Here is a 23,650-nt window from a genome sequence, read left to right on the forward strand (position 1 = left end):
TTGTCATCTCCCACTAGCAGATAGCCTCTGCATATGATGGTAATAGCAGACATGCTACCCTGACCTAAGCGGTGGTTTCACCAGAAAAACCTTATGTTTTGTGATCCAGAGGTCTTCAATTCAGTTTCCACACATAATTCCTCCAGGGTCTTCACACGCATTGGGATGTTACTCTATTATAACAGATTTATGCATAATTCAAATAGAGCAAATGCAATCAAATACATTTCAAATGAAGCAAAATCATCATTTTGCCTGGAATTACAACCTCAGTCAGAGCAAGCTGTGCCCACCCAGACATTAGACAAGCTGATTTTGATCCCTCAAGGTTGTTCATTCAAAGGAGTCCAAAACCATCTGACTTTGCCTGCTGACCATTCCATCACACTAAGCCCTATTTTTAGCCACTGGCTGCTGTTTGTATCCTAAAGCTGCCCTAGTCTCGAGCATGAGTTCATCAGGAAAGCAGTGGACCCAGCCTCTTCATGGGCAATGCTGCCTGCATATTCCTGCACCATCTGACAAGCCAACACCATTGCTCCTTTCTACTTTGCTATTTGTCCCCATAACCATTCAGATGGGCATTGCTTATATTTAACTGGGATTACAGAAGAAGGTTCTCAGTCACTCAGTAAGAAAGAAATTAGATGAAGAGGAATATATTTCTAGAAAAAGACCTGATAACCACTAAGCATGAGTTTGCACAGTAAATAGAGGAAGAAGGAAAGCTACAATAGTATTGTTTGATAAATGGATATACTACACAAGTATAAATTACAACTAATTATAAGCAGCAAATAATTCATTACAGCATGGTTACTACAGTAAATATAAAAATCAATTCATAATAATATTTTGACATTACAAAGTGAAACCACTTTAGAAATCTGATTTAATTGTCCATAAATTTATCTTTATTCTATGAGAAACCAAGACACATACATCAATATTACTCTCAGAACTGGAATGGAAATGAAAACAAAACACGTCCTCCCCTCAGTGGACAGGAGGTAGGAAACTTTCAATTTATGCTCTCAAATTCCAAAAGAACTGGCAAATTAATAATTTCTTTCAAATATAACTTGCTAACATTATGTTTCATTATGAAATAAATAAAAGGCCTTAAAGTTTTTTTACCACTCATCATTATTCAAGACTCCTATCACCTTAAAGCTGGCCACTTAGCCATCTTTTCCATAGAGATGCTTGGATTTCCCCATATCAAGTTTTTCTAAAAGCACACACATACATATGTCACCAGCAGCACATAGCTTCATAAATGATCCAGTTTCATTTTGTAGGCACTTGGGTTGGTTGATAGCTGAAGCAGGACCATCCATAGCAGCACCTAAGAAATTAAAAAAGAAACAAAAAAAGCAAGTACACCTCAGACAATGTGTGTTGTATTTGGATGAAAGAAACAACAAATAATCTCTTCTTCTAGAGGAGGCAGCATTGAGAAACACGAATCTCTAATTTAGTAGGAAACTTGAATACAAATAGCAGCCTTAAAAGGAAATGTCTACCTGGGCAGAACCCAGGACTTTACTTTTTATCATACCCCTTCAATTACTCAGTCTTCCTCCATCTTTATAATCATGGTTTAACTAACAAAAGTTAGTTAAACTGGTGAAGGCGTGGGAGCACTATTTTTCACTGAATAACACTAGCTCTCAAGAGGCTAAGGCTAAGTCCTCTTCAGTAAAAGTGTGGCCAAATTGGAGCAAATTTGTGGAATAAAGCAATTGGTGCTGATGATACTTAGTCTACACCACACACATTTCAGAAGCTAGAGTATCTTTAGTCTGGTCCCATGAACTAAATGTCTATGAGCTGCTGCAATACATTTTTCAGTTCAGTTCCATCTTGAAAAAATCCACTTTGCACTCTCCAAGTCTACACCAAGCTACAAAGCTATAAACTAAAGACAGTTAAGAGGAATTATCAGGTTATCTACTCCACAAGTACAACTCTGATCTAAACTAAGACAGTTAAGTAGATACACCTTAAGCAGTGATGACACATACAATATGGAATAAAAGTAAATAAATTACATTGGAAATAGTACAGTAGCTAAAGCACAAGTAGAAAAGGAAGGAAAACAATGTAATATAGAGTACAGAAAGGCAGCATCAAACAAACAAAATCTTTCCACTGTTTGAACCAGGAGTTTCCTTCTTTCTTTAAGTTTCTCTTAAATAATCGTATCTACATGTTCAGCAAAGATATTTTATTGGATTTATAGATAATAGTATGTATCAAAGCTTAAAGAGGTGGGGGGAGGTAAGGAAAAAAGAAATTGCCATCTAGAAACATATGGAGAATTTTTATTACGTCATACATATCTATGTTAAATTTTTTTTCTTATAGTTAAAAGTGGTAGGATGATAGTGTGAAAAAAGTGTTCTGAGGTGCATCTGGACCAGAAATCTGTTCAAATAAGTTAATAAAAAACTAGGCAGCCTTTTGCCAATTGCCTGCAGATAAGAATACAAAGAAAGAATCATAGCTGACTATATACTAACCAAGTCATCTTTTTTCATTAGCCTACTGACAATGCTATATGCTTTAATGATAGGCTTGTTTCACACCTGCTGTCTGTTGCTATAACTTAATAATTCTAAGCTGCAGTTAACTCATGTAACCTGTGGACTTCAGTGCTATTACACTAATTTACATGACCTATAGATCCTGTCTTTAGAATTTCTTGTGCACTGTAACTCGTATCTCTTGTGCGTCTTCATTACAATCCCATTCTCAATATGGTGCTTTTGCAGTGAAGTCCCTGATTCCGTCAACATGTTAAATACTTAATTTTACCTTCCTGATATCTTTTTCATGTTTTATCTTACAAAATAGGTATAATTCAAACCAAGTACTGAACATAAATTATTAGTTTCCTCTGAGGTAATCTTAATGATGATCTCAGCAAAGTTGGCCTATTGTTTTATAAACACCAACAGGTACATAACACTATGAGACTGGAAGTCCAATATCTCCATTTTACAGAAGCAAACTCTGACATAAAGTGCCTTAAAGCCTATTTACTTAAGAAGTAGAAGCCCAGTGAAACACAGGGCAGAATTACTTGAACTGACTGTGTACAGCTCAGTTTTGATTCAGAAGTATTCATGAGAATTTCAAAGTCCCTTCCTTCCAACTTGGGCTGTTCTAATTATGGCTTATTATCTAAGCTAAATCATGCAAACTATTGTACTTCTGCCCTGAAAGTGGCAAGTTAAATCAGTAAATTCACTGTAACATAATGAATAATTTTGGTCCTTTTTTAGGACAAATAACATGTATCTATTTTCTCCAAGGTCTCAATTTCTTTGGAAAACAAAGATAGCAAATGCACTTACTTACTTTATTTTAGAGACTGTGAGATTACACAAAAAAGATGACTACAAGAAAGAGGAAGAGGAGGAAGAGGATTAAGAGAAGGAAGAGGAGGAACAAGAGGAAGAAGAGGAAAAATAGCACACCACTGACTAAGTTAAATAGAATTACAAAATAATTTAGGTTGAAGGGGGGGTCTCTGGAGGTCATCTGGTTTAACTCTCTACTCAAAGCAGGATCTATCTCAAAGTTAGATCCAAATTCAAAGTTAGATCATACTCATAGACTTAAGAGCAAAACAATCACTATCTGATATAAATGTGCTACAGGCTGTCCATGAAGAAGTCTGCCTGTTGTGATAGCCTTCAGGCACATTGCAAAAAGAGAAAAAAAACTATGGTAGCTTTATAAAAAAAAAGAAAAAAATCCCTACATATAATACCATAACTACATTTAGAAATTCAAAGATCTTTTTGTATTAGCAATAACATAAATTTGTCTATATCAGCTTCTGATCTCATCACCATATTTGAGAGTGCCATTGGCAAAATTATCAGCATGGCTTGAACTGACCTGCTGTCATTTGGGGGTTTTTATTCCACTTTTTATTTTATAATGCTTTTACAACTTGCAGGTGCTAACCTGCATTCTAGAGCATCAAACATAATTTGTTAGGGAAAAAAAAAAAAAAAAAGAAGAAAAAATAGAGAGATCTAAATGATCAAAAGAAGAGCACTAAAAGACGTGATATAGATACATATTACAGTTAAAGCTATGATGGAACTGGAAAATGTTACAAGATCAGTAGTTAAGAAACAAAAATACCAGCAAGTGTATTGCTGTGCTCTGTAGTAGCTTGTATGAATGTCTAACAGACCATAATGCTTATCCTTTTATGAAAACAGCACCACATGATATGTATTGGAAAATGTCAGGATATGAAAAGTGGATATACTAATGGTAGACCTGTTAAAGTCTTTCCTATTTTAGACTTCTAGTGAAAAAGAAGATACTGAGTTGGAAAATATCTGTGACGTTATTTATTACAGAAGAGAGTTCAAGGAAAATATTTCTATTACTCACAATGCATCTTAGATCAAAACCAAGACCAAAATAAAGAAATGGAAAGGAGAAAAAGTTGGGGGGGGGGGGGGGGAATTAAACCCACGGTTCAGAAACTCTGGCAAACACATACCCACAAACATACTCAGGCATTGGTAAAAAATAATATCTGTTAACATATGCAAACATTAAGTCTATTCAATATGATGGTCCAATTATAGCACTAGGAATTATACTACTAGACAAGGCAACAGGCTTTTTATTTTCATCAGTGAGAGATTCTGAAGGATGTTCTGAATAAGTTTTTTTTTTCCTTGAAAAAGGATTAACTAATATAGATGAAAAAATGTAGAAAATCTGCATCTACACATCATCTTGATACAACAGAAAAGCGTATCAAACCATTTTTACTGGGACCTGGACCACTGTCATGTTTTTAAAAATCTTTGTATTGTTCAGCTAAAAGAAAGGTGTTGTTTGAAATGCCTTTGGGATTTTGAGTGAGGTGTAAAAAACCAGAATCTACATACTAGTATTCTTTACATATACATTAAAAAAATGCAAACAAATTTTCTACAAGGGGAAATACATATATCAATAGCCACACAAAAGAAAAAAGTGTGTTCTAAGTCATCTCACAAACTGTTTTTCTTCCTGGTCAAAGAAAGGATTCACTTTTAGTGTAATATCAGCAAGATGCTACTAAAAAAACTTTTCAACATCTAGCTCATTCCGGTTTTGATGTTATGTCTTCAGAATCTGGAATTAATATTATAACTTTTGCCTGATGATTGCTTCCACATGGTCTCTTGATGTAATTGTACAGTGTGAGAGTAATCATATTAGTCTAACAAAAAAGGTGTTACTTTTAAGCTCAAGATGCACAAGCACCATCTGCCCACGGCAATATTTGGGTGCTTTTTAACATTACTGTAAGGACTACATGAACAACTGAGCTGAACAAAAGTAGATAATGTGTTTACTTCACCCACCTCTATATCAAAGATCCTAAGCTTGTTATAAGATACTGAGTGATGCTCACATGGCATAAGAGATGCTCTGGGCAAAAACCGTCACATAAATATCTGTGATTTATGGTACGCTGAACACTGACAGATATGAACTCCCATTTTCATGTTAGCTTTCTGCATGTATGTATCATCCTCTTGATTGTTTCCTCAAGCTATTTCCCAATTTCTTTCTTTGAGTTTTCCATGTGTAAAGAATACAAGTGCACAACAATGTAAGGCCATACATTTTCTAGATGTCGTCTCTGAAAGACTACTTTTTTATTTAAGCTACACTTCAAGCTGACTGTGACTATATATATCATAGTCTAGCAAACAAGAACTTTTCCAGTAGAAAAACACCTCCATTTGAAATGTATTAGTATATTGCAATAGTTTCAAGAAAAGGAAAAGGAAAAGGAGAAGGAAAAGGAAAAGGAAAATGAGAAGGAAAAGGAAAAGGAAGAGAAGGAAAAAAGGGAAAAGAAAAAGGAAAAAGGAAAAAGAAAAAAGGAAAAAGGAAAAAGGAAAAGACTATCTGAAATAATGCAGCTTAATGAACATGAGCAACTATTTATTTTCACTTAACACTTTTCTTTCTTTTCAACTCACACTATACTTAATTCAGTCTCTCATACCTGACCAGTAGAAAAAAAATGTACATAAAAAAACACTGAAAGTTTGTGACAAATACTATACATTTCTACAGTCTATGTTTCATGATATACCTATTTCTTGATCTGAAGCTTCACATCTAAAATTAGATTTACCAAAGGGGGAGTAAAATCGAGCAAAAGCTGTATAGTGTAGCTCTGTGGAGAGTGTCTAATCTATTAAAGATCAACTTGTCTCTCCACATAATGAAGCTTACAGCACCATTCCCCCCACAGGTCTTAGTGGGGTAGAAAGAGATGCAGACAGGATGATTTATTTCTTCTCATTTAAAAAGGCCATGTAACATATCTTAATCAAAATAAATGGTGACAAGTTAAGCCTAACAGTAAACACAGTATGATAAGATTCATGGGATAAGTGACTTTAAGAAATAAAAGGCTAAAAGGTGTTTTCTCACTCTCCTTTTTGTTTGTTCAGATTAATTGTTAATTAAGAGTAACCATTGATTACTATAGCTTTTGTAGCTGAGAGGAAACATTTGTGTATGTATGTGTATGCTAAGATATTGTGTACTGGCTAGTGAATGCCTGATGAGTGCCTTTGGACTTAGCAAATGTTTTCTCTTGAAACACAATTACATGATTAAAGTGGTGTGGTATAGAAGAAATGTGTTTAAGAAAGTGTGCAGTGGAGTTCCAAAGTCACTAATATACAAACTATCACTGGGTACTGACAATGCCTTATATTTTCTTTCTACTGCAGTTTTGAGGAATTTGGAATCCGTTGGAGGAAACAACTGGTAAGAAGAGCCCTCTATAATTCTGAGGTGCTTTGAATATCTCCTGGACCATTTTAAAATGGTAAAATCCTATATCAAGAGGAGAACACAGTTAAGAAGGGACACTGCAACCGAGATAGATATCTTAAAATACTTTACATTTAATGCATAGATGAGACTCAGTTCATGATACACAATGTGTTATTAAGCAGTTGTTTCTAGCATGGCCTTGTTATGTGATGTATACTCTGCCATCTAGAGACAGAAAGCTAGCAAAACACTCTTACGTTGCTAATATCTGAGCAGGTCAGGTCTAATGACAGATCTTTTAGACGCTGCTTTAGCTTTCATTTCTAGCCTTGCTGGATTTTGCTCTGTTTGGGCCACCTGAAACAAAAAAGAAAGGACAAGATGACAACAGCTTGCTCATCATAACCCATCAGTGGAGCATCTTCCCGCTCTTCACCCACGTTCTGCCTGCACGGCATTGCTCAGAGTAAAGTAGATGCAGCAAATAAGAAATGTCAGTACTCCTCTTCATAGGCCTCTTGAATGGATGAGTGGACAGAAACATCACCAGGCGGAGAAGATTAAAGCAGAGTGATGAATGCTTTAGGAGTTTATGCAGGAGGGAAAAGAGATATCTTGGGAGAGGATATTGATCACTGGTAATACTCTGTGATGGTAGATGACATAGGGTAGGATGTGAAACAGAAAAAATAGTAGGAGTTCAGGGTGAAAAAGCACAATTTCAAGTAAGTGAAATGGGAAAGAGAAGGGGGGATTTAACACTCTTAGGAAAATTTAGAATACAGAGATTATATCAGAAAAAAAGACCTAACAGACTCTGTTCTGGTTTTGATAAGGTACGTTGGTGGAGCATGTGGGAAGAAAGTATATCAGTGGTCCTTCCCTTGGTCTCTTCTTCTTGCTTCATTGGTATATTCCACTAGTTTGCAGCACTATACTTTGTGGACTTCCTGCATTGTATTTTCATGTTTACTGTCCTTTGGTCTTTTTTCCCTATGAATTTCTATGAACTACTTTCAGTAAACAAGTAGAAACTTGGTGTCTATAAAGTAATGACTCAACAAGTTAACTACACACTGTATGAAAAAGTCCCTGCTTGCATTTGCTCTAAATCCATGACTTGACCCCTTCATTTGATACTTCTGGTTCTTGTACTCTGAGAAATAGTAAGTAATTATTCCCTATTCCATGTTAAATGTTTTCTTCCACTATTCTAGCTATACTTTTCCTAGAGCATTTCAGAACAAAATAAGTTATCTATTCAGCTTTGACCGAGATGTTTTCATTTTCCAGATATTTCAGTCACCTATATATGGCCCTCACATATGAAGCCAAATATTGGAATTCGTGGAATATTGGAATTTTAAGCTTAGCAATATTGTGGCTGATTTTATATATACATATATATATATGTATGTATGTATGTATAAAATATGTAAGTCACAACAATGGAAAAAATCAGGTTGCTAACGACAAGATGCAATTTCTGGATTTTTGTCACATATTTTTTACACCAGGTTTGGCAAATATAGCAACTGCACTACTGGAAATGTTTCTGGCATGTACAAGCAATGACATTTCTCAGAGAGCATTCCATAAAGGAGATTTCATACCCTAATCTTCTCATGTCAAGCTCTTCAGAAAAGAATAATGCATAAGAAAATATAATTTGACAGATAAAGTGCTCCTAGCATGCATCTGAGGAGAGGAAGCATTGTTTCTTCTATGGCTAAATTTTCATACCAGAACTAAAAAAGAAGTGCAATACATATATGAAAAAAAGACTAGTGGACTTACATCACAGAACTGACCCCAGTACAGAAGTAAAACTAGTTTAAATCATTCCAGTGGTGACTCTGTGGGACAAACATCAACATAACAGAACTTTCACAGCCTCTTACAACAAAAAGTAAGCCAGTGATACCTACATGATTTTAAAACAGTGGGACAGAGTGCGCACTCATCTCATCAACACTGCTGGACCTGCACTGTTTCCAAACACCCTGAAAAAGACAGTCTGTAGTTAGGGCTTCAACTATGCAGCTTTTTTTCAGTTTATACATTGGTGAGCTGCTGGATCAATCAATGATAAGGGATATTACTATAAAGTGTAATTTATAATAAAGGACAAGTCTAGTATGTGCTCAAATACCTTTATTTTCCTGAAGACTAAAGTAGATAGAAAGGTTTGGTTTGGGATTTTTTTTTTTTTGTTTGGATTGGTTTTCAATCAAGTCTTTTAATGTGGGGGAGATACACACAGGGGAAAACATGTTTCAAAACGCTGGAACCAGATTCTCAAAATACCCTCAGTGAAGTACTTCTTAATTAACTTTAATTACTGTCATAGACCAGATATTAGTTACAATTGTCTCAGTACATAATGCATAAAAATAGTTTGGAGGTCCCCAAAAGTAATAAGCTAGTTAGTACAGTACACGTGGCCTAACTGTGTTCACACAAGTTACTGGGTTTTGATTTATATATCAAGCAACCCCCAAAAATGTCTAAAATACATCCAGAGGAAAAACAGGAAAAGAAGCAAAGGACGAGAAAGGAAAAAGACCTTTGTATTTTCTTTGGTGAAGAAAAATTCACTCTCAGAAGTGAATAATTATTCTCCTGCTTTTAGAGCTCCCAGCCACGCAGTCCTTACTCTTGCAATGAATCTGATAGAGACACGCACTCAGTGGCGATCTCTGTAGTACCAGTTCACAACCATTTCCTGTGCAATTTTGGTAAATATGTACAGAAAGACAACTTTCTCTGCCAAAGAACTGGTAGATAGGTGGCATTCAGACAGAAAGTCCTACTGTGCATTCAGGTTTGATTTAATTAGGTTAGTAACAAAATTTTAATTTCAACATTAATATTGATCAGTGTGCAGTCTACTGTGTCCTGTGATTTAATCACGATTATGAAGCTATACCATGTCTTCATCCTTCATATTTAGATAAGGGCAGAATCAAGGATTTGCAGAAGAGATTGGAACTTTAAATCCATTTGTATCTCCTTTTAGGTGATTATCACTCCTTCCCTTTAAAAATGAAGTTTCCTTTTTGCATACACTCTACTTCTTATTTGCATATGCATCATATTTCTGTGTCTGAATTACAGTTTTCCTAAAACTCTTTTGATTTTGGAAGCTTTAAACGTTTTTAATGCTGTAGAAGACTATCAGGAAGGATACATAAACACAGTGATGGGGAGATCTTCAGAGTGATATATTTCAAAATAATTAGATTAGATAAGATTAGATTAGAGAAGAATTCTCGATATTACTTTATAAAGCTGAAGAACTGCTATCTGATCCTTAGACAGTCACCTTCTTTTTGGCAGAATAATTTTATATAGGTCAGCCAAATATTTTAGTGCATTTCCTAATTTTTTCTACTAACCTTTACCTTACTTTTAGGGAGTTGAGAGAATTAGAAATCCCACAAAAAAAAAAAAGATGTAGGGATAGAAATAACTTTAAAAAACCAATGCATATATGACTGAGATCAAATGACCACGTAAAAGAAAAATAAATAACACTTTGTTTTCTAACAAGGATGGATGATTCAGTTAATATTCTTGAAAGTAATATCTCTATTCATTTTCATTCAGGCCAGCAGAGAAAAAGATATTGCTTACTTTAAATTCAGTGACTCAGACCTCATTGAATAAACCTGTTGTTGTAGAAAAATCCATACACATAAGAATTGGTTCTGTGGGTACAGAACTGTTGTAAATAAGGATGTACATAAGTATCATCAACTTCATACAGCTTCACAGAAGGGCTTATAAGTGTCGTTAAAAATCCATAATAGCTTTTTGGCTGTTTTGTTTCTCATGACCTCTATTTAAAAAGAAGTTTTATTCTCAGAGATGAAGCTAACACAAGCTTAACAACAAGAAAGCTAACACAAGCTCAGCAAGGATCAGATGGGGTCAGGAAGTAGAAAAGGTACTTTCACAGGCTCAGACCTCATGGTATGTCACGTGAGTCATCAAGTGAGACATCATATACAACAGACTATACAAATAACTGCAACTTTCCATGTAATTAAACTTGTTTGCTCAATACAACTTAAATTCACTCATGAATTTCCAGACTCCTACATCACTTGCTCCGAACCACATTTGGTCACTTGCCACACACAAGGGATTTCAGTACATACCGTCCATTCCTTGATATGAAAGTAGCATGTGGTTCCATCTTCACCCTATTTCAAGCATTCTGAAAAGGGAAAGGAATATAAACAAAAAGACATATTTATACATCTAAAGGCAACTGTCTCACCACATAGGACAAGAGAAAATCCAAGGATAAGTAATATATAGTTTGGTCTCAAAGCTAGAGTATGGTCTCCCACCTTGATTTATTTTGATGTATCAACATGGCTTGAGGTACTAGAAGGCAAAAAGAAGTGTTGGTGCACTTACTGTTGCTAATCAATTCAGTCTGATCTAAGTGGGACTGTATCTTCTTGTAACTGTATACTTTGTTTGTAACTGATAGTAGGATTGTAATTTCTGTGAAGATGATTACACCGTTCTAGTCCAGCTTTAAGTTAATAGGGACTACATCATCTCTCATGGAGATACGATTTGTGGGTAATAGCAGAGGAACTGTCAATGTCAATCCTTTGACAGTGGGTGTATCTATTCAGTAGCTATGGGTGTAAAAAAAATGGAAGTGCAGAAATTATAGAACATGATAATTTTATCTGGAATTCAATAAAATTTTATGGTAAAAATATTCCAATAATCAAGGTATGGCTAAGCAACTGGAGATAGCTGAGAGATCATGAATAAGTGTTGCAACTAGTACATATTGATAAAGTATGATAGAGTCAGTATCTGCAATTTTTAATTGAAGGGACTACACCTTACGGTGTCATACTAGCATGCAGTAATTTACTTTGATCTCGTTATTGAACACCATATGTTGGTTACCAGAATGTCAGATTGGTGAGTAAGGAGAAACCAAGACTGGTGCTGAATGAGAGGAATATAAATTTACGCTATAGATGTCACCTGGCCCAAATGAATGAAATGAGCAGAACATTTCTGGGATGTCTCACTCCTCATGAGGTAAATAGTTGTAGAAATTTTTAATGTGCTTTTTTTTTTAAATTTCTAGGATCTCTTATGTGGCAAAAATGGTGTAACTTAAAATATGGGCCAAAAAAAAAAGGTAATTTTTTACTGTTTATTTTGATATAGGAAGAATTATTTTTAACTCTAAATCTTATATCTGCTGTCATTAAATGCAAAATGTTTGATCAAAACTTTCTGTTGAGCTTTGCAGAATGATAATATATTAAAACCTCTCTGCAATAATATTTTAAAAACTTGCTCAAACTTGCTGCTCAGGACACCTATCTGTCCTATTTAAAACAAAAACCTTTCACTATCCTACAGTTCACTATTTCCTTTCTCAAAAGTGAGGGCCTAGAGGTTACCACATAGATAGAAAGGAACTTCCTTTGATGTGAATGAGAATTTCTGCACATATTTGAAGGCAAAATTTTTCTCTGATAGTAAATATTTCTGTAGTACAAAAATAAAAAGAGATAACACATTCAGAGAGCAAAAAGGTTAGGTGAAGAAAAAGAACAAAAGCTGTAATGGTATTCCATATTCTACTGTGGCACAGGAGTTTATAATTTTTGTATTCGACCTCCCTGACAAGATCCAAGACTTAAAAATATCTGCAAATTGGACAGAGCCACAAAAAGTATCTGCAGCTTATGCCTTCTACTTTTAAAAGAAGTATGAAATCACATCCAGCTAAAATGATCAGCAAGAGGTGCTCTTCTTGCATTGTTCTGTTGCAGGATATGGTACCCACCGATGGCAGAAGAAACATTCAAATGTGGATATACACTCTATAACAATAACCTAATTTTAAGAGGTATTGCCATAAATCTCTAAATTTTTAAAACAAACAATTCATATAGTGAAACTTTCTATATCTCTCGGTAGTATCTGAAACAAAGTTATAAAAAAATATTCAAATAATTGTTATTAAACTTTTTTCTATAACTTCCTGACAACAGATTCTACAAAGTATTTTTCAGCACAAAATATGCCGTATGAAAAGCTCTTCCTGAGACATGGTCTTCTTCTAAATTACAAAAAGGTTACTGATGCATGATTTATTGGTTACAGTATAGTATCTCACCACTACCACTCTTTCTTATGAAGGACTTAATAATTTTATTTTATGATTTCTACAGGCAATGATAAGAAAGACTTAATATCCCCCTTGGGGAAAAAGAGGAAGAGAAACCTATATAAGCAAAAATTAAAAATTACCTCTTAGAGTTCTTTACACACTCTACATTGGCTGTGAAATCTAATTTGTGACTATAGAGCCAAAATATATTATTAACTGAATATTATTTTAGGTGGAGCTATAACTACTCTCTCTCAACCATGAGAACCTCCCAGTCATTTCAAAAGAAAAAGATATTGCTATGTCTATCACTAAAGAGAAATGACAGATTTATTCAACAGTGATTTTTCCCTATCTAAGATAACCCAGCACATATCCATTCCAAAGCATTTATTACCTTTGCCACCAGTGATGTTATACATGAGAAAGAAAAGGATGCCGGTCTTCACTCCTTAGAGCCCTAACTATAAAATCTAGGATCAAAACCCTTATACAAACATAATTGCGACGAAGATTTTGCTTATTTCACTGCAAGTGAGACTGTGCACCCATAAAAAAAAAAAAAAAAGTGGCTTTTCAAAGATTAAGAAAAAGAAATGTATGTTTAAATTGAGATTATATACACATCTTAATCATAAGATCTAGATATAGCTTAAGATAATAATCAAGACATTTAAATACATATATGTAAACATTCGTATGTGTGTAACTAAAATAGACTATTTTTACATTATAGTTGTGCTCAAGGTAGGAATATTTTACAAGTTATACAGATTCCTATCCTATGACTGCATTAGTTCACCTATAGAAATAAAGATGAGATGAGAAACTGGATGCGCATAGCTATTAGATTTTGAAAATTGTAGACCAAACCCCACTCCCTTCTCTACTACAATGTGATTACCAAGTATCTCACATGAAGACTTTGACTTGCCATACCCATATACCTGCTTGGAAAAAAAAAAAACAACAAACCAAACAAACAAAAAGAAGGGCGGGGGGAGAGAAAGAAAGAAAGAAAGAAAGAGAAAGAAGGAAAGAAAGAAAGGCAGACACACCTCCCACCCCCCCAGCTCTGCAATAGAATATTAGAATAAAGAAACAAAATCATAGGAGACACAGTTTTACATAGGAAAGTAAACATACTGAGAAAGGGAAGAAGTGTGAAACAACTATATACAGCAGTTTGCAATGAATAGCTGATCCACCACTAAGTCTTTTGTGCTTTGTTTTTTTTTTTTTTGATGTTACAATCATGTTTTGCCTGTGTAGCACTAGATCCAGAGGAAGAACATCCTAATATGACAGTCATGTATTTTGATATTAGACAATGAATACTACAGCATTTGTTCTTTAATTCCTATCAAAACATATGCCTAATGAATATGTTTTAAGGACCAGATGTGAGCAGAACAAACAATTCTTGCAACATCATTTAAAAAAAAAAATACACTGAAAGAAAATTTGATATACAAAAGGCTCTTTCTAGAAGGAAATGCTGATTATTTCCATTTGCGATAATGCCAGATCATGCAGTTTTCTAATGATGATACTCCCCCCCTTTCATTTTATTCCCTAACATGTTGAAAATATTCCCAGCCTTTTAGAGTTAGTTACAAAGGCACATTTGGCAGACTCACCATCTTTGATAGCATAATTTTTAATCTGCTTCTGTAACCCAAGAGAATCTTTTAATAAAGTGATTAAAGTATTGAATTTTTATTCTCCACACTCAAGAGGACAGTGTTTGACCCTGATGACTAATTGAAAGCTAAATTTTATTGCATTATACTGGACACTAATTAGACCAGTTGGAACACTCTTCCAGCAATGTAATATTCACCAAAAAAAATCTTAGTAGGAGTACAGAGAAAGGGACTAAGTAAAGAAAAAATGCTTACTTAAAATCATCAGAAATGAAGTGGGAGATCGTAAACAGAATTAGATTAAAAATAAAGAGGATTATAATTTAATTAAATTGGTTTGTGGTGGAGTTACAGCTCATCAGATTTTTTTGTTTGTTTGTTTGGTTTTTAATATCCTATTTTGAGATAAGAGAGTGTTTCAGCAGGAAAGGGAGTTGTTTACTTAGATGATGCAAAATTGTGTCTTTGCAGTCAACAATGATTACTCAACTTGCAACAGCATTAACTATCATCCTCAATCCTGAAGCATACTCTTTCTAATAAACGTACTTTGATGTAAACTGGCAATATTCCCCCAAATAAAGCCAAATTCTTGCACCATGAGGCTGTGTAAATAAGTTATACTGCTTTCATGAGATCCATGTTAAGATCTGTGTGGGATAGCAGTACTGATACTTACCTGGAGCATGGTGAACATTTTACAGTCAGTACTGCCATATCTAGTACTGCTTCCCTGTGTGTGTATATGGGTTTCATTTGTTTTTTTGACAGAGGACATCTGGCTTGAAAAAAAAAAAAGATACCTTGATAGTTCTGCTGTTACCATTTTTTGTCTTTAACCAACCCTACATTTAATGTGTCATACTGATAATAATGTGGTGGAACTCCTTGTTTCTAAGATTAGATTTGCTCCTACTTAATTATTCAAGGAAGAGAGTCCATGGTTGGTGTAAGCCATGCTAAAACTATACTGTCATACTCCCCCTGACGCCCTAACAGTAACAGAAAGGAATATTCACTTCCATCAAATCAACAGGCTGATCTCATTAGATGGCCACACAATTGCTAGAGCTGACACAGGAAAGTGTGAACTCACACCTGAAAAAGAGAGAAAAAGAGAGAGAGATGGGCGTGAGGAGGAAAAGGAGAGGGAGAAACACAAGGGTGAGCAAGCCTTGACAGCAGCAATCCACTCATGTATTGCCATATGCCAATCATGAAAAAGCAGAGCAAGGTGCAAGGCTTCTAAGCATTACATAGTGGAAACACTGCTGATTTTTCAGGCTTTTTACTCTCTGGATATGAGGACAAGACTTTGTCATCACAGTGTGCTGATGAATTCTGTACTTTGATAAACTGACCTTTGAAAATGGTCACTGCAAATTTAATTTTTAAATTACTTGAAAATTTTCAATAAACACAAGCTATTGCATACCAATAATCACCAAGTTCCATCATTTTGTTTCTTCAAAGGAAGACAATGGACAAGACGCCCACATGCTTACATGATATTCTACAGTGAACTGAAGCACCCACATACTTGAATCACAAACAGTGGAGAGAGATGAGTATCTAACATCTGAATAATTTTCAGAAGCAATTAAATAGGGGTCAAAACAGATCAGTACAACCTCTAGTTTTATCATCAGTTTTAAGTGGTGTGTGCACCAATATTCAGTCTTGCATAACTCACAGTTTTCCACTACACATTTCTGTTTGGTCATCTTTTTTTTTTTTTTTTTTTTGGTAGTATGTTGCTTTATAGAGCTAATATTTTAAGTATACTTTTGAAATTCTTAAGACAGCAGTACATTTAAATCCTTTCAAACTAACCTAAACCACTTAAAAAAAAAAAAAAAAAGAAAAAAAGTCCTTAAATAAAGAAAGGGAAAAATATTATTCTTTTTTTGGTCACACACATACTTGCACCCTTTAAAAATATGAAAAATATTCCATTCATTTACTTCATCATTCAGACTGTAGGCACTAAAAATTCAAATGAACCCTAATTAGAGTTATTATCTTAAAGCTTCAGTAGAACAGTTCTCATTTATATTAAAGAAGTTTCTACTTCAAAGGAAAACTCTTTGCAGTGAAAGTCATGCATAATGTTACAGATCATTTTTTGTCTTTTGTCAGAAATCAGTCATATTTTTGTCATCATTATGGAGAAGAGTTGGCCTTTTTAAGATAAAAGACACAAGTACCTTGTCATTAAATACCCCTACCTAATTAAAATACCCCTACTAATAAGGTCCTATTTTAAATGATTAAAAAAACAGTTGTCTTAATTTTTCAATTGAAGTCAATGGGCAACAGAGGAAAAATAAGATATATAAGGAAAATGAAACAGTGCAAAAGTATGGTTATAAATTTCCACAAGCCTCAAGATTTGTTGTGATGTACATGACAGAAAAGGGAAGGTGATAATTTTAATGTAGGTGAAATTTATTGCTGTATAAAAACCCCCACAGAAATAAACTCCTGCCCTATTGTAGACAATGGAAGTTTTATAATTCATGTATTAAGCTCAAGAGGTCATGCACCCAAATCTCCCTAAAAACTGACTTCCCAGAAATCCAAATACCCAGTGTCACTATGTACTTTGAAAGCTCATGAAACCATCAGATAATCCAGGCTGAGTAGGTGAATATCAGCAGGTCCCTAGTCCAACCTCCTGCCCACAGCAGGGCCAGACCTGGTTGGTCTGGGCTCTGTTCAGTCGGGTCTCAACAGCCTGATGGCCAGAGACAACACAGCCTCCCTGGGCAGGCTGTCCCACTGCTGGACCGTCCCCAGGGTGGGGAGGTGTCTCCTTTTATCCAACTGGAACCCGCTCTGTTTCAGTTTATGAGAATTGTGTCTCATTCACGTGCTACAAGAGCGAGCGTGGCTCCGTCCTGACAACCTTCTCTTGTCTAGAGCCCTCAAAGCTCGCTCACCTCCAGGCTGAACAAGCCCTGTCCCCTCAGCTTCCCCTCATGGGGAACATGCACCCACCCCCTGACGATCCTCTCCAGAGGACTCATTCCGCAGGGATAATATTTTACTGGTACCGGGGAGCCCGAGGCTGGGCACACTTCTCCACATGTGGTCTAACGAGCGCTGAGCAGAAGGGGAGAACTGCTCCCACCAGGTCGGCCGGCCGTGCTCCCGTTCGTACAGCCCGGGCAGCCGTTGGCCACCTTTGCTGTCTGGGCTTCAGCTCGCTGCCCATCAGGCCCAGGGCCTTTCCCTCAGGGCTGTCCCCAGACTGTCCATCCCCAGCGTCTGCCATCGCAGGGGCTCGTCTGTCCCAGGCGCAGCACGTGGCACTTGTCCTTGCTCAATTTTACAAGGTCTCCGTTGCCCATTTCTCCAGCCTGTCCTTCTGTACAACAGCCCTGCCTCCAAGCTTGTCAGCGGCTCCCCCTCTTCTGTTGTCATCCTTAAACTCGGAAAGGGTACCTTCTGCTTCCTCCCGCAGGCCACTGATAAAGGTATGAAACAGGCCAGCTCCAAGGAGACACCCCAGAGGTGCTCCACTTGTTACTGACCTCCACGTAGAGCACCAGCCACTAACCACAGGCCACTGACCTGGCTGCACGACCATTTTTTCACTCATTCTGTATTACTCCCCTCCAGATTGTCACTTCCCAACACAGGAAGCGGTGGGAGACCATGTCCGAAGCTTTGCTAAAGTCAACTTTTAAGGTCTTATCCTTATCCATAGGCTTTTTTCCTCTTATCTCACAGCAGAGCAACAAAACTTTAGACAGAACGTATTAGCTGTTGTTGTACACAGCCAGAAAAATAATAGAGACCTCTTTCAGCAGAATATTGTTTCTGAAACATTAGCAAAATACCTTGTTTTTTCACTAGCTAAGTCAGATACCACCTTTTATTGTTCATTTGTTTTTGTTAACTTAGGCAGATAGAATTGTAGCCACCACCCACCTATGCCTTTCCAAGTTTTCTGAAAGGAAAAGGCGTTTTTCTGGGTGATGTTATTAGTGGCGATATAAAAGCCTGATAAAATTAAGTGATTCACTGAAGAGTATTGAAAAATACTCATCTCTCTAGGCTAAATTTGTTCCTTTAGACAAACAGGAATCCACTGGGAAAAATTCTTTTTGGATATAACTCCAATTAGTTTAGTAGAATTTCACCAAAATGTTACTTAGTCCTAATCATGTTTATCCTACAAATTGTATTTCTTGCCACTTTCAGAATCTTAATTAGTCAAATGGAAACAAAACAGAAAAAAGCATGACATGAGACAAAGATTTCCATGAAACCAAAGAAATTTTAACAGTAAAGACTATTTTTGCCCACTGAAAGGCTTCCTGACTTCCTTTTTTGGCAACTAGATTATCATGAAGCTCCATTTGCAACTTATGTCCAGGACTCCAGTAAGTAAATGACCTGTTCTGAGCTGTAATCCAAGGTCTAAAACAGCTGGCTGTGGGGCACTTGGGGCCGAGGGATTTAGGCTTAGATTTTACTTAGACCCAGAAAATTAGATTACTATCTAAATAGTCTCACTATCTTGGGAAGAGAATTCTGTTTCCCTTATTCAATATCATAAATAGAAAAGTCAGTGAAAGGAAAGAGCACATAGAATATACTCAGCAAGTAAGCAGAACTGTTTGGATATAAGCACACAATTACTGTTCACATCTTAAGTAGTGGTCATCCTATGCTGCTTTTGAGTACATCAGGCAAAGCAAGACACTGGATGGACAGAAATATGCATCGTTCAGGCTCACACAGAACATGGAAATGAACAAAGATATATGCACAGCGTGCAAAGCAGGAAGACTTCATTGCACTTTGGGAGGTGCCTGTGCCCCTTTCTATCTATTTGCTCTACTCTGTGAACAGGACAAAAAGGCAAGCTAAATTCAAATGAGAGAAGATAAAAGCCTAAATAAAAAGAGCAACGATTTTGCCTTTGACTTCTGAGGAATAGGGTTTACATCATTATCTGTCTTTGCTTCTACAAGCTCTAAAACTTTTTTTCAAACGTCTGGTTTTCTGTTTCTTGGTGTGGGGCTTTTTTTGGGGGGGTGGGGGTGGGTAGGGGGCTTTGGTATTTTGTTTTGTTTTTTTAACTAAGCTTTTGTTCTAATCTTATCCAAGTCTCTTTTGTTACCTCAGCAAGATAAATGCTTTTCTAATTGCAAATACTTTTTTAAACTGCAGACATAAAATTCATCTTAGTTCTTTAGATATAAGTGATTGCGTTGTCACTCAGCCTTTTCAGTCTGACAGTATTTCTGACATTCTTCAAAAGCTGGAATTAAATCTAGCATTACCAGTGTAAGTGATCTTTTTATCTTCTCACTGTTATCTCTCATTCTTGTAGCCCACAATATGGATGCCGAATAGTCTCCTACAGCTTTTTTGCACCCATCAGTCTTGTTGCCGACAACACAACTACTGTTTTAGGCATGAAAGTATAAAGTTCCTTTGTTTTGGAAATGAAGCACAAATTTGTGAGGTTTACAATTTCCAGTGAGTATGGTTATAAACAGTGGGCACAGTCTAGTTTCAGAAACATTTGATAAATATGGAGTAATTCTACAAATATAATTTTAGATTTTTCCTGTGGCAAAAAGGAAAATATAAGCCAGAGTGAACTGTATTCCCATATTCAGTATATCACTGACAACATTTCAAATTAATTATATGCCTAGATATATACCCAAAGTGGTTGCAAAGAATATGGTATTTCAGGTTAATGTCCATTCTGACTGGATGCACTGAACGAACCAGGTCTTTGAGAGTCCAAAGGGAGAGCTGTTTAGGCAGCACTCACCCATTGCCATAAAAGCTTGCAGTAAATGAATGATTATCTGTAAAACCCTTTTACTAATTAACAAAATACTCTGCAAGGGTATGTGGAAGGAGAGTGTCTGCTTTTTTAAGGATATCTGGTCAAAGGAGCCAGAAACAAGAACATATGGAGACAAACCTGACTGACAATTGATAAGGGAAGTCGTGATAAGAATAAACCAGCCAGTCACACTGATTGGTAAGGATATGTGGAGCATGAGAAAGTTTTGTTTTTCTCCAATAAGACTGTCTGACTAATGACCTTGCCAAATTGGGATGATAAGGGCAGGGAGGGAGACCAATGCATAGAGATATAAAACCTGACCAATTAGCCTTAATAAAGACAATAACCAGAAATGAACCTGGTCAGTCACACTAACTGATGGGCTACCAAGAAACTGCAGGCAAAATGGGACTTTGCAACTGATAAGGATGCAAACCTGAGGGTCCAGCACGTTGCGGGGCCGGGGGGGGTCAGGGGGACTGTGACAACTGATCAGGCAATGTGCAAGGGAAGGGGAACCAGGGGGAGGAGGTAGATGTAAAAGAGTATAAAAGGGGCCGGTTGCCTGTTAAATGGGGCTGGTCAATACATTTGTGTGGCTGAGCCCTCCGCCTGCTCACCAGTCTGTCCTATCACCTCATTACATCTTTTCTCAACTCTCTCGCTGCGCAATGTCACTCTCTATCCTGTGTGTATGCGTGCTGCAGACACTCATTGACAGCTGCTGGGGGCACCGGTGTGAGTGGACTGGGTGTCAGTTACTGGAGTCAGACTGGGGGATGTAGGGACCCCTGGCCTCTGGTGTCAGATATTGGAGCAAGTAGGGTCTCAGCATCAGCTACTGGAGTGAGTGGGGGGTCTTTAACTTCCAGCCACAGGGGCTGTAACGGCTTGTGTTCCCAAAACCAGCTACAGAGGGGACTGGTGTGAGCAAAGTGAGAGAGGGTCTCTGCGTGGGCAGCTGGAGCAGGACCACTGGGCACAGCCTGTGTGCCTGGTGCTGGCTGCTGGGTGCTGAGCAGTGTCTGTGTCTTCCCCAAACCAGTTGTGTCTGCACTCCTGCATGGGCTTGTGCATGGACAACTTGCTTTCAAACTTTAAGCTGGACCCTCAGTTATGGGCCGAGGTATTAGATGGGGAGGGGGTCCATGCTCTTGGGAGGGCTTGTGAATGTGGGGTGCATGAGGGACGAGTGTGTGAGTGCTGTGAGTTTGCCAGTGAGCATCGAGCTGGACCAGCTGGTGAGTCAGGGACCATGAAGCAGGTAAGGGGGGCCAGGATCCGGGCAGGTGTGCCAGGGCAGACAGAGGGGCCGTGCTGGTACTGCAGAGATCCACGAGTGTGAGTGTGCTTGTGAACCCAGAGAGTGTTGGGGGGGGCTGCACTTCTAACGTCATTTAATGCAGACCAATTCATTCTGATGACTCCAAATAACACCTTAATGACTGTTCTCCAACACATTCAGGAAGTTTGGCTTTAGAGAATATCAGTGTTAAGATGCACTTTCTGCTGAATAAGGTACATTTATTGCAAAAAATAATTCTGGGAAGCACTTTGATATTGTTATAAGAATTAAGGTAAATCATTTTATCTTTCTGAAAGTAAGAGAGCACATAGATGCACCTGCACTTCTGCTTGTCACAGCTGTACATAAAGGTGAAGGATGTATGTGCATACAGTGACTAATATACATTTTCTGGTCACTGAGTTCTGCTACATAAAATTAGTTTCAGAATGAGTATATAGACTTCTAGCTGTCCTTTTGAAATGTTTAGCCTTTTCCTTATTTTTAATAATAACAAAACCCTTTAAAACCTGCTTCTATTTTATAGCTAGCATAAATATTATTAGATAATGAAAGACAATTCTCTCCTCCTTTTGTTTCCCCTCCTTCCCATTTGCTGGGGGAAATAAAAGATCCAAAGCTAATAGGTCTCAAAGTGTTCAGCAGCAACAACCCCCCCCCCGTATTAAATACATACTATTTGCCACTTCAGACAAACTTCTGTTAAAAAAAAGCCAACCAGTGATGAACATTTGCGAAAAACATATATCTACTATGCATTATATATATAGCATCTCTCGCTGCATGCAATCTAACAATTAGGGCTGTTAAAAAGGCTTAAAAGCTCTAACACCAGCAGAAGTTCCTCAAACTCAACTTGTTATTCCAGTTCCAAGCCTTATTCATTCAAGTTAATAGAAATGTCAACCTTTCAAACAAAAATTTGAAAGCTGTATTTGCTTGCTTTGTAGGGCCAAAGGTAGTGAGAGAAGTGACTAAAGAGCAGACAAAAGTAACTCTGTCTTCAAAGACTGACAGTGAACTATGTTAAAGTATTACCCATCTTGAAAAAAGGAGTGATTTTTCTCTTGACATGACCCCACAATACTTTTTTTTTATTTCAGATGCACTCAAACTTTGAGAAATATGGTAGAGAGAACAATACCAATCAAGGAATATCTCCAAGCACTGCAAAAAAAAGCTTTGTCATGTCACACACACACACACACACACACACACACACACACACACACACACACACACACAAAAAAGAGCATTTAGGCCAAAATATCTTGAATATTTCATTCAAAGATTCAAAATTTTAATGTCATTACCTTAAAATACTTTTGGGGCTAAAGGAAGATCTATTTTTCTCTTAGTTCTAAAGTAGGAAAGCATCTGATCATAGGCAACACACAGAGGGATCATAATATTACCTGAACTCTCCATACTTGAAAGTATTTTCCGGTTATTCTGAGCTCTCTCACAGAGAGGTTATAGCAGTAAAAAGACACAGTAGGTGGAGAAAAAAAAACAACAGAAACCCAAAACAAAACAGAAATAGTATTTTCTCAGCGGTACCAAGAAAGCAGTATGCTTTTCAGATTCTTCCTTCTCGTCTCAGTTCTATATATAATTCAGTTAATGTTTCCACTAGCTCTGATCTCACCTCCTGGCCAACAGGAAGTGCAAGTGCCTGAAACCATTTCTTTTTCACATTAAACACCATATTAACTGCATTAACCAGGCACATCATAGTGAGGAGAGGAAGGTGGAAAGGGGGAATGAAAGTTTCCAGCATCCTTGAATGTGTTACAGCTAAAGAAACCTTGAAGTATTTTATCCTCTGGCCTTACACCCTTCTGCCTCTTCATCTGTTATCTCACTGACAGCCCCTTTGA

The 23,650-nt window shown here is 36.9% G+C and overlaps 1 long non-coding RNA gene across 1 annotated transcript in view; it reads right to left on the reverse strand.

Annotated features, from left to right (window-relative positions):
- Positions 1-912: 912 nt before the first annotated feature.
- LOC115340470 overlaps positions 913-23,650 on the reverse strand; it is a 55,610-nt gene continuing 32,872 nt past the window's right edge. The window contains exons 2-4 of the long non-coding RNA XR_003923066.2: positions 8,760-8,834; positions 7,089-7,188; positions 913-1,348 (exon numbers count right to left, since the gene is read on the reverse strand). This is a non-coding gene — a long non-coding RNA (uncharacterized LOC115340470). The remainder of the gene's footprint in view (positions 1,349-7,088; positions 7,189-8,759; positions 8,835-23,650) is intronic.

This window comes from Aquila chrysaetos, chromosome 4, assembly GCF_900496995.4.
Source record: "Aquila chrysaetos chrysaetos chromosome 4, bAquChr1.4, whole genome shotgun sequence".
In the NCBI taxonomy this organism is placed as follows: Eukaryota; Metazoa; Chordata; class Aves; order Accipitriformes; family Accipitridae; genus Aquila; species Aquila chrysaetos.